Raw genomic sequence first — 13670 nt, 5'->3', positions numbered from 1 at the left:
TGACAGTCACAGGGGTTACCTTATAAATGACAGTCACAGTGGTTACCTTATAAATGACAGTCACAGTGATTACCTTATAAATGACAGTCACAGTGGTTACCTTATAAATGACAGTCACAGTAGTTACCTTATAAATGACAGTCACAGTGGTTACCTTATAAATGACAGTCACAGGGGTTACCTTATAAATGACAGTCACAGTGGTTACCTTATAAATGACAGTCACAGTAGTTACCTTATAAATGACAGTCACAGTGGTTACCTTATAAATGACAGTCACAGTAGTTACCTTATAAATGACAGTCACAGTGGTTACCTTATAAGTGACAGTCAGTGGTTACCTTATAAATGACAGTCACAGTAGTTACCTTATAAATGACAGTCACAGTAGTTACCTTATAAATGACAGTCACAGTGGTTACCTTATAAATGACAGTCACAGTAGTTACCTTATAAATGACAATCACAGTGGTTACCTTATAAATGACAGTCACAGTAGTTACCTTATAAATGACAGTCACAGTGGTTACCTTATAAATGACAGTCACAGTAGTTACCTTATAAATGACAATCACAGGGGTTACCTTATAAATGACAGTCACAGTAGTTACCTTATAAATGACAGTCACAGTGGTTACCTTATAAATGACAGTCACAGTAGTTACCTTATAAATGACAATCACAGGGGTTACCTTATAAATGACAGTCACAGGGGTTACCTTATAAATGACAGTCACAGGGGTTACTTTATAAATGACAGTCACAGGGGTTACTTTATAAATGACAGTCACAGTAGTTACCTTATAAATGACAGTCACAGTGGTTACCTTATAAATGACAGTCACAGTGGTTACCTTATAAATGACAGTCACAGGGGTTACTTTATAAATGACAGTCACAGTAGTTACCTTATAAATGACAGTCACAGTGGTTACCTTATAAATGACAGTCACAGTGATTACCTTATAAATGACAGTCACAGGGGTTACTTTATAAATGACAGTCACAGTAGTTACCTTATAAATGACAGTCACAGTAGTTACCTTATAAATGACAGTCACAGTGGTTACCTTATAAATGACAGTCACAGTGATTACCTTATAAATGACAGTCACAGGGGTTACTTTATAAATGACAGTCACAGTGGTTACCTTATAAATGACAGTCACAGTGGTTTACCTTATAAGTGACATTCACAGTGGTTACCTTATAAGTCACAGTGATTACCTTATAAGTGGCAATCACAGTGGTTACCATATAAATGACAGTCACAGTGGTAACCTTATAAATGTCATTAAGCATAAATGAGCATTAAGTACAAGAAAGTAAATGACAGTCACAGTGGTTACCTTATAAATGACAGTCACAGTGGTTTACCTTATAAGTGACAGTCACAGTGGTTACCTTATAAATGACAGTCACAGTGGTTACCATATAAATGACAGTCACAGTGATAACCTTATAAATGACAGTCACAGTGGTTACCTTATAAGTGAGAATCACAGTGGTTACTTTATAAATGACAATCACAGTGGTTACTTTATAAATGACAGTCACAGTGGTTACCTTATAAGTGACAGTCACAGTGGTTACCTTATAAATGACAATCACAGTGGTTACTTTATAAATGACAGTCACAGTTGTTGCCTTATAAATGACAGTCACAGTGGTTACCTTATAAATGACAGTCACAGTAGTTACCTTATAAATGACAGTCACAGTGGTTACTATATAAATGACAGTCACAGTGATTGCCTTATAAGTGACAGTCACAGTGGTTGCCTTATAAATGACAGTCACAGTGGTTACCTTATAAGTGAGAATCACAGTGGTTACTTTATAAATGACAGTCACAGTAGTTACCTTATAAATGACAGTCACAGTGATTACCTTATAAGTGACAGTCACAGTGGTTACCTTATAAGTGACAGTCACAGTAGTTACCTAATAAGTGACAGTCACAGGGGTTACCTTATAAATGACAATCACAGTGGTTACCTTATAAATAACAGTTACAGTGGTTACCTTATAAGTGACAGTCACAGTGATTACCTTATAAATGACAGTCACAGTGGTTACTTTATAAATGACAGTCATTGGTTACCTTATAAATGACAGTCACAGAGGTTACCTTATAAATGACAATCACAGAGGTTACCTTATAAATGACAGTCACAGTGATTACCTTATAAGTGACAGTCAGTGGTTACCTTATAAATGACAGTCACAGTAGTTACCTTATAAATGACAGTCACAGTGATTACTTTATAAATGACAATCACAGTGGTTACCTTATAAATGACAATCACAGTGGTTACCTTATAAATGACAGTCACAGTGGTTACTTTATAAATGACAATCACAGTGGTTACCTTATAAATAACAGTTACAGTGGTTACCTTATAAGTGACAGTCACAGTGATTACCTTATAAATGACAGTCACAGTGATTACCTTATAAATGACAATCACAGTGGTTACCTTATAAATAACAGTTACAGTGGTTACCTTATAAGTGACAGTCACAGTGATTACCTTATAAATGACAGTCACAGTGGTTACTTTATAAATGACAATCACAGTGGTTACTTTATAAATGACAGTCATTGGTTACCTTATAAATGACAGTCACAGAGGTTACCTTATAAATGACAATCACAGAGGTTACCTTATAAATGACAGTCACAGTGATTACCTTATAAGTGACAGTCAGTGGTTACCTTATAAATGACAGTCACAGTAGTTACCTTATAAATGACAGTCACAGTGATTACTTTATAAATGACATCACAGTGGTTACCTTATAAATGACAGTCACAGTGGTTACTTTATAAATGACACTCACAGTGGTTACCTTATAAATGACAGTCACAGTGGTTACCTTATAAATGACAGTCACAGTAGTTACCTTATAAATGACAATCAGCATAAACCACTGTGAATGAACAAGAAAGCTGCAAAATGTTTCGTTTTGAATGATTGTCTATAGTTTGTTTGTTACATTAAAGTTGATTTAAAAAAAAAAAAAAAAAGCTCTGAGTGGAGGTCACATGTTTCCTGTATAGAGTGGAGCTCCAGTCTGCAGCTAGACCCTTCTCTGTTCTTTACCTTTCTAAAGCACAGCATGCTGGGAGACGTAGTCCTCGTCCTGCTAGGCAGGTGCAGCCGCGCCTTTTACACTGTAGCACGCCCACTGCTATAACTACGTGGCACTGTGATGATCAGACAAGCCCATTGGTCAGTAAGACATGCCCACCAACCAGTATACGTAATAGGCAAATTAACACGCCCACTTCTATCACAGACTCTCAGACATATAAGAGCCATTACAATTATAGCACGCCCACTGACAATGCAAACATGCCCAGGTTGATTAGCTAGTCACTGACGTTGTAGACACGCCCACCTGGCTTATAGCCACGCCCACTTATATAAACACGCCCACCAATATTATTAGCTAGTCGCTGACATTGTAGACACTCCCACATGCATTATAGACACGCCCACTGAAATAGGTACACCTTACCTACTTATATTATTAGCTAGTCACTGACGTAGTCACGCCCACGTGCATTATAGACACGCCCACTGATATAGGTACACCTATAATATTATTAGCTAGTCACTGACATTGTAGACTCTCCCACATGCATTATAGACACGCCCACTGATGTAGGTACAGCTTACCTACTTATATTATTAGCTAGTCACTGACATTGTAGTCACGCCCACGTGCATTATAGACACGCCCACTGATATAGATACACCTACTAATATTATTAGCGAGGCACTGACATTGTAGACACTCCGACATGCATTATAGACACGCCCACTGATATAGTACACTTTACCTACTTATATTTTTAACTAGTCACTGACATTGTACTCACGCCCACGTGCATTATAGACACGCCCACTGATATAGGTACACCTACTAATAATATTAGATAGTCACTGACATTGTAGACACTCCCACGTGCATTATAGACACGCCTACTGATATAGGTACACCTACTAATATTATTAGCTAGTCACTGACATTGTAGTCATGCCCACGTGCATTATATACACGCCCACTGATATAGGTACACCTACTTATATTATTAACTAGTCACTGACATTGTAGTCACGCCCACGTGCATTATAGACACGCCCACTGATATAGGTACACCTACTATTATTATTAGCGAGTCACTGACATTGTAGTCACACCCACGTGCATTATAGACACGCACACTGATATAGGTACAACTACTAATATTATTAGCTAGGCACTGACATTGTAGACACTCCCACATGCATTATAGACACGCCCACTGATATAGTACACTTTACCTACTTATATTATTAACTAGTCACTGACATTGTAGTCACGCCCACGTGCATTATAGACACGCCCACTGATATAGGTACACCTACTAATAATAATATTAGCTAGTCACTGACATTGTAGACACTCCCACGTGCATTATAGACACGCCCACTGATATAGGTACACCTACTAATATTATTAGCTAGTCACTGACATTGTAGTCATGCCCACGTGCATTGTAGACATGCCCACTGATATAGGTACACCTACTTATATTATTAACTAGTCACTGACATTGTAGTCACGCCCACGTGCATTATAGACACGCCCACTGATATAGGTACACCTACTAATATTATTAGCTAGTCACTGACATTGTAGTCATGCCCACGTGCATTGTAGACATGCCCACTGATATAGGTACACCTACTTATATTATTAACTAGTCACTGACATTGTAGACACGCCCACGTGCATTATAGACACGCCCACTGATATAGGTACACCTACTAATATTATTAACTAGTCACTGACATTGTAGTCATGCCCACGTGCATTTTAGACACGCCCACTGATATAGGTACACCTACTAATATTATTAGCTAGTCACTGACATTGTAGACACTTCCATATGTTGCAATTTTAGATTAAAGAGGCGGAGCTTGTTCTGGTGCAACACATTTATTTTGTGATTTTCATCTGAAACAGATAAATAACTCTGCTTTACTCTGGTGCTATGTTTCCTACCTGTATTCAGTGCTTGTTCCAGGATTACTGAACCACAGACTATATATAACATTATAATATAAATTATTATTATACAGTCTCTTTTCTATAAACAATTGGTGCAAACATATCTGAAATTAAACAAGTCTATACAGCATAATACACTATTGGAGACTTTGGAGTATACAGCATAATATACTATTGGAGTATACAGTATAACACAGCATTGGAGTATACAGCACAATATAACATTGGAGTATACAGCATAATGCACTATAGGAGTATACAGCATAACATACCATTGGAGTTTACAGCACAATATACTATTGGAGTATACAGCACAATATAATACTGGAGTATACAGCACAATATACTATTGGAGTATACAGCACAATATAATACTGGAGTATACAGCACAATATACTATTGGAGTATACAGCACAATATAATACTGGGGTATACAGCATAATATACTGTTTTAGTATACAGCATGATAATAATGTTCTGCATAACTCACAAATAAAACATACTAGACCAACGTTATTTTGTTAACCTGTCTCCAATTCATGCTAATGGAGCAAATAAACTATACAGATGTTAATACAGTTACTGCAGTTTACAATATACATTATACAAGTCTTGTTATAGCACTGATCTGCAGAGGGCTTAATAAACTATACAGATGTTAATACAGTGACTGCAGTTTACAATACACATTATACAAGGTCTGTTATAGCACTGATCTGCAGAGGACTTAATAAACTATACAGATGTTAATACAGTTACTGCAGTTTACAATACACATTATACAAGGTCTGTTATAACAACTGATCTGCAGAGGACTTAATAAACTATGCAGATGTTAATACAGTGACTGCAGTTTACAATACACATTATACAAGGTCTGTTATAGCACTGATCTGCAGAGGACTTAATAAACTATACAGATGTTAATACAGTAACTGCAGTTTACAATACACATTATACAAGGTCTGTTATAGCAACTGATCTGCAGAGGTCTTAATAAACTATACAGATGTTAATACAGTTACTTCAGTTTACAATATACATTATACAAGTCCTGTTATAGCAACTGATCTGCAGAGGACTTAATAAACTATGCAGATGTTAATACAGTTACTTCAGTTTACAATATACATTATACAAGTCCTGTTATAGCACTGATCTGCAGAGGACTTAATAAACTATACAGATGTTAATACAGTTACTGCAGTTTACAATATACATTATACAAGTCTTGTTATAGCACTGATCTGCAGAGGACTTAATAAACTATACAGATGTTTTACAGTGACTGCAGTTTACAATACACATTATACAAGGTCTGTTATAGCACTGATCTGCAGAGGATTTAATAAACTATACAGATGTTAATACAGTGACTGCAGTTTACAATACACATTATACAATGCCTGTTATAACAACTGATCTGCAGAGCACTTAATAAACTATACAGATGTTAATACAGTGACTGCAGGTTACAATACACATTATACAAGGCCTGTTATAGCACTGATCTGCAGAGCACTTAATAAACTATACAGATGTTAATACAGTGACTGCAGTTTACAATACACATTATACAAGGTCTGTTATAACAACTGATCTGCAGAGCACTTAATAAACTATACAGATGTTAATACAGTGACTGCAGTTTACAATACACATTATACAAGGTCTGTTATAAAAACTGATCTGCAGAGGTCTTAATAAACTATACAGATGTTAATACAGTTACTGCAGTTTACAATACACATTATACAAGGTCTGTTATAGCACTGATCTGCAGAGGCCTTAATAAACTATACAGATGTTAATACAGTTACTGCAGTTTACAATACACAATATACAAGGTCTGTTATAGCACTGATCTGCAGAGGACTTAATAAACTATACAGATGTTAATACAGTAACTGCAGTTTACAATACACAATATACAAGGTCTGTTATAGCAACTGATCTGCAGAGGACTTAATAAACTATACAGATGTTAATACAGTGACTGCAGTTTACAATACACATTATACAAGGTCTGTTATAGCACTGATCTGCAGAGCACTTAATAAACTATACAGATGTTAATACAGTGACTGCAGTTTACAATACACATTATACAAGGCCTGTTATAACAACTGATCTGCAGAGGACTTAATAAACTATACAGATGTTAATACAGTGACTGCAGTTTACAATACACATTATACAAGGTCTGTTATAGCAACTGATCTGCAGAGGACTTAATAAACTATACAGATGTTAATACAGTGACTGCAGTTTACAATACACATTATACAAGGTCTGTTATAGCAACTGATCTGCAGAGGACTTAATAAACTATACAGATGTTAATACAGTGACTGCAGTTTACAATACACATTATACAAGGTCTGTTATAGCAACTGATCTGCAGAGGACTTAATAAACTATACAGATGTTAATACAGTGACTGCAGTTTACAATACACATTATACAAGGTCCGTTATAGCAACTGATCTGCAGAGGACTTAATAAACTATACAGATGTTAATACTGTTACTGCAGTTTACAATACACATTATACAAGGCCTGTTAAAGCAACTGATCTGTAGAGGTCTTAATAAACTACAGGGAGTGCAGAATTATTAGGCAAATGAGTATTTTGACCACATCATCCTCTTTATGCATGTTGTCTTACTCCAAGCTGTATAGGCTCGAAAGCCTACTACCAATTAAGCATATTAGGTGATGTGCATCTCTGTAATGAGAAGGGGTGTGGTCTAATGACATCAACACCCTATATCAGGTGTGCATAATTATTAGGCAACTTCCTTTCCTTTGGCAAAATGGGTCAAAAGAAGGACTTGACAGGCTCAGAAAAGTCAAAAATAGTGAGATATCTTGCAGAGGGATGCAGCACTCTTAAAATTGCAAAGCTTCTGAAGCATGATCATCGAACAATCAAGCGTTTCATTCAAAATAGTCAACAGGGTCGCAAGAAGCGTGTGGAAAAACCAAGGTGCAAAATAACTGCCCATGAACTGAGAAAAGTCAAGCGTGCAGCTGCCAAGATGCCACTTGCCACCAGTTTGGCCATATTTCAGAGCTGCAACATCACTGGAGTGCCCAAAAGCACAAGGTGTGCAATACTCAGAGACATGGCCAAGGTAAGAAAGGCTGAAAGACGACCACCACTGAACAAGACACACAAGCTGAAACGTCAAGACTGGGCCAAGAAATATCTCAAGACTGATTTTTCTAAGGTTTTATGGACTGATGAAATGAGAGTGAGTCTTGATGGGCCAGATAGATGGGCCCGTGGCTGGATTGGTAAAGGGCAGAGAGCCCCAGTCCGACTCAGACGCCAGCAAGGTGGAGGTGGAGTACTGGTTTGGGCTGGTATCATCAAAGATGAGCTTGTGGGGCCTTTTTCGGGTTGAGGATGGAGTCAAGCTCAACTCCCAGTCCTACTGCCAGTTTCTGGAAGACACCTTCTTCAAGCAGTGGTACAGGAAGAAGTCTGCATCCTTCAAGAAAAACATGATTTTCATGCAGGACAATGCTCCATCACACGCGTCCAAGTACTCCACAGCGTGGCTGGCAAGAAAGGGTATAAAAGAAGAAAATCTAATGACATGGCCTCCTTGTTCACCTGATCTGAACCCCATTGAGAACCTGTGGTCCATCATCAAATGTGAGATTTACAAGGAGGGAAAACAGTACACCTCTCTGAACAGTGTCTGGGAGGCTGTGGTTGCTGCTGCATGCAATGTTGATGGTGAACAGATCAAAACACTGACAGAATCCATGGATGGCAGGCTTTTGAGTGTCCTTGCAAAGAAAGGTGGCTATATTGGTCACTGATTTGTTTTTGTTTTGTTTTTGAATGTCAGAAATGTATATTTGTGAATGTTGAGATGTTATATTGGTTTCACTGGTAAAAATAAATAATTGAAATGGGTATATATTTGTTTTTTGTTAAGTTGCCTAATAATTATGCACAGTAATAGTCACCTGCACACACAGATATCCCCCTAAAATAGCTAAAACTAAAAACAAACTAAAAACTACTTCCAAAACTATTCAGCTTTGATATTAATGAGTTTTTTGGGTTCATTGAGAACATGGTTGTTGTTCAATAATAAAATTAATCCTCAAAAATACAACTTGCCTAATATTTCTGCACTCCCTGTATACAGATGTTAATACAGTGACTGCAGTTTACAATACACATTATACAAGGTCTGTAATAGCAACTGATCTGCAGAGGTCTTAATAAACTATACAGATGTTAATACAGTGACTGCAGTTTACAATACAAATTATACAAGGTCTGTTATAGCAACTGATCTGCAGAGGCCTTAATAAACTATACAGATGTTAATACAGTTACTGTAGTTTACAATACACATCATACAAGGTCTGTTATAGCAACTGATCTGCAGAGGACTTAATAAACTATACAGATGTTAATACAGTGACTGCAATTTACAATACACATTATACAAGGTCTGTTATAGCACTGATCTGCAGAGCACTTAATAAACTATACAGATGTTAATACAGTTACTGCAGTTTACAATACACATTATACAAGGCCTGTTATAGCAACTGATCTGCAGAGCACTTAATAAACTATACAGATGTTAATACAGTGACTGCAGTTTACAATACACATTATACAAGGTCTGTTATAGTAACTGATCTGCAGAGGACTTAATAAACTATACAGATGTTAATACAGTTACTGCAGTTTACAATACACATTATACAAGGTCTGTTATAGCAACTGATCTGCAGAGGTCTTAATAAACTATACAGATGTTAATACAGTGACTGCAGTTTACAATACACATTATACAAGGTCTGTTATAACAACTGATCTGCAGAGGACTTAATAAACTATACAGATGTTAATACAGTGACTGCAGTTTACAATACACATTATACAAGGTCTGTTATAGCACTGATCTGCAGAGGACTTAATAAACTATACAGATGTTAATACAGTTACTGCAGTTTACAATACACATTATACAAGGTCTGTTATAGCACTGATCTGCAGAGGTCTTAATAAACTATACAGATGTTAATACAGTGACTGCAGTTTACAATACACATTATACAAGGTCTGTTATAGCACTGATCTGCTGAGGTCTTAATAAACTATACAGATGTTAATACAGTGACTGCAGTTTACAATACACATTATACAAGGTCTGTTATAGCAACTGATCTGCTGAGGTCTTAATAAACTATACAGATGTTAATACAGTGACTGCAGTTTACAATGCACATTATACAAGGTCTGTTATAACAACTGATCTGCAGAGGTCTTAATAAACTATACAGATGTTAATACAGTGACTGCAGTTTACAATACACATTATACAAGGTCTGTTATAGCACTGATCTGCAGAGCACTTAATAAACTATACAGATGTTAATACAGTGACTGCAGTTTACAATACACATTATACAAGGTCTGTTATAACAACTGATCTGCAGAGCACTTAATAAACTATACAGATGTTAATACAGTGACTGCAGTTTACAATACACATTATACAAGGTCTGTTATAACAACTGATCTGCAGAGGACTTAATAAACTATACAAATGTTTATACAGTGACTGCAGTTTACAATATACATTATACAAGGTCTGTTATAGCAACTGATCTACAGAGGACTTAATAAACTATACAGACGTTAATACAGTGACTGCAGTTTACAATACACATTATACAAGGTCTGTTATAACAACTGATCTGCAGAGCACTTAATAAACTATACAGATGTTAATACAGTGACTGCAGTTTACAATACACATTATACAAGGTCTGTTATAACAACTGATCTACAGAGGTCTTAATAAACTATACAGATGTTAATACAATGACTGCAGTTTACAATATACATTATACAAGGTCTGTTATAGTAACTGATCTGCAGAGGACTTAATAAACTATACAGATGTTAATACAGTGACTGCAGTTTACAATACACATTATACAAGGTCTGTTATAGCACTGATCTGCAGAGGTCTTAATAAACTATACAGATGTTAATACAGTTACTGCAGGTTACAATACACATTATACAAGGTCTGTTATAACAACTGATCTACAGAGGTCTTAATAAACTATACAAATGTTTATACAGTGACTGCAGTTTACAATATACATTATACAAGGTCTGTTATAACAACTGATCTACAGAGGTCTTAATAAACTATACAGATGTTAATACAGTGACTGTAGTTTACAATACACATTATACAAGGTCTGTTATAGCAACTGATCTGCAGAGGTCTTAATAAACTATACAGATGTTAATACAGTTACTGCAGTTTACAATACACATTATACAAGGTCTGTTATAACAACTGATCTGCAGAGGTCTTAATAAACTATACAGATGTTAATACAGTTACTGCAGTTTACAATACACATTATACAAGGTCTGTTATAGCAACTGATCTGCAGAGGTCTTAATAAACTATACAGATGTTAATACAGTGACTGCAGTTTACAATACACATTATACAAGGTCTGTTATAGCACTGATCTGCAGAGGACTTAATAAACTATACAGATGTTAATACAGTGACTGCAGTTTACAATACACATTATACAAGGTCTGTTATAGCACTGATCTGCAGAGGACTTAATAAACTATACAGATGTTAATACAGTTACTGCAGTTTACAATACACATTATACAAGGTCTGTTATAACAACTGATCTGCAGAGGACTTAATAAACTATACAGATGTTAATACAGTGACTGCAGTTTACAATACACATTATACAAGGTCTGTTATAGCACTGATCTGCAGAGGCCTTAATAAACTATACAGATGTTAATACAGTTACTGCAGTTTACAATACACATTATACAAGGTCTGTTATAGCACTGATCTGCAGAGGTCTTAATAAACTATACAGATGTTAATACAGTGACTGCAGTTTACAATACACATTATACAAGGCCTGTTATAGCACTGATCTGCTGAGGTCTTAATAAACTATACAGATGTTAATACAGTGACTGCAGTTTACAATACACATTATACAAGGTCTGTTATAGCACTGATCTGCAGAGGACTTAATAAACTATACAGATGTTAATACAGTGACTGCAGTTTACAATACACATTATACAAGGTCTGTTATAGCACTGATCTGCAGAGGACTTAATAAACTATACAGATGTTAATACAGTTACTGCAGTTTACAATACACATTATACAAGGTCTGTTATAACAACTGATCTGCAGAGGACTTAATAAACTATACAGATGTTAATACAGTGACTGCAGTTTACAATGCACATTATACAAGGTCTGTTATAGCACTGATCTGCAGAGGCCTTAATAAACTATACAGATGTTAATACAGTTACTGCAGTTTACAATACACATTATACAAGGTCTGTTATAGCACTGATCTGCAGAGGTCTTAATAAACTATACAGATGTTAATACAGTTACTGCAGTTTACAATACACATTATACAAGGTCTGTTATAGCAACTGATCTGCTGAGGTCTTAATAAACTATACAGATGTTAATACAGTGACTGCAGTTTACAATACACATTATACAAGGTCTGTTATAGCAACTGATCTGCAGAGGTCTTAATAAACTATACAGATGTTAATACAGTTACTGCAGTTTACAATACACATTATACAAGGTCTGTTATAGCAACTGATCTGCAGAGGTCTTAATAAACTATACAGATGTTAATACAGTTACTGTAGTTTACAATACACATTATACAAGTCCTGTTATAGCACTGATCTGCAGAGGACTTAATAAACTATACAGATGTTAAAACAGATACTACAGTTTACAATACCCATTATACAAGGCCTGTTACAGCAACTGATCTGCAGAGGTCTTAATAAACTATACAGACGTTAATACAGTGACTGCAGTTTACAATACACATTATACAAGGTCTGTTATAACAACTGATCTGCAGAGGTCTTAATAAACTATACAGATGTTAATACAGTTACTGCAGTTTACAATACACATTATACAAGGCCTGTTATAGCAACTGATCTAAAGAGGACTTAATAAACTATACAGAGATGTTAATACAGTGACTGCAGTTTACAATACACATTATACAAGGACTGTTATAGCAACTGATCTACAGAGGACTTAATAAACTATATAGAGATGTTAATACAGTGACTGCAGTTTACAATACACATTATATATACAAGGTCTGTTATAACAACTGATCTGCAGAGGTCTTAATAAACTATACAGATGTTAATACAGTTACTGCAGTTTACAATACACATTATACAAGGTCTGTTATAGCACTGATCTGCAGAGGTCTTAATAAACTATACAGATGTTAATACAGTGACTGCAGTTTACAATACACATTATACAAAGCCTGTTATAGCAACTGATCTGCAGAGCACTTAATAAACTATACAGATGTTAATACAGTGACTGCAGTTTACAATACACATTATACAAGGTCTGTTATAGCACTGATCTGCAGAGGACTTAATAAACTATACAGATGTTAATACAGTTACTGCAGTTTACAATACACATTATACAAGGTCTGTTATAGCACTGATCTGCAGGGGACTTAATAAACTATAC

This window comes from Bombina bombina, chromosome 5, assembly GCF_027579735.1.
Source record: "Bombina bombina isolate aBomBom1 chromosome 5, aBomBom1.pri, whole genome shotgun sequence".
In the NCBI taxonomy this organism is placed as follows: domain Eukaryota; kingdom Metazoa; phylum Chordata; class Amphibia; order Anura; family Bombinatoridae; genus Bombina; species Bombina bombina.
This window is presented reverse-complemented; position numbering follows the sequence as displayed.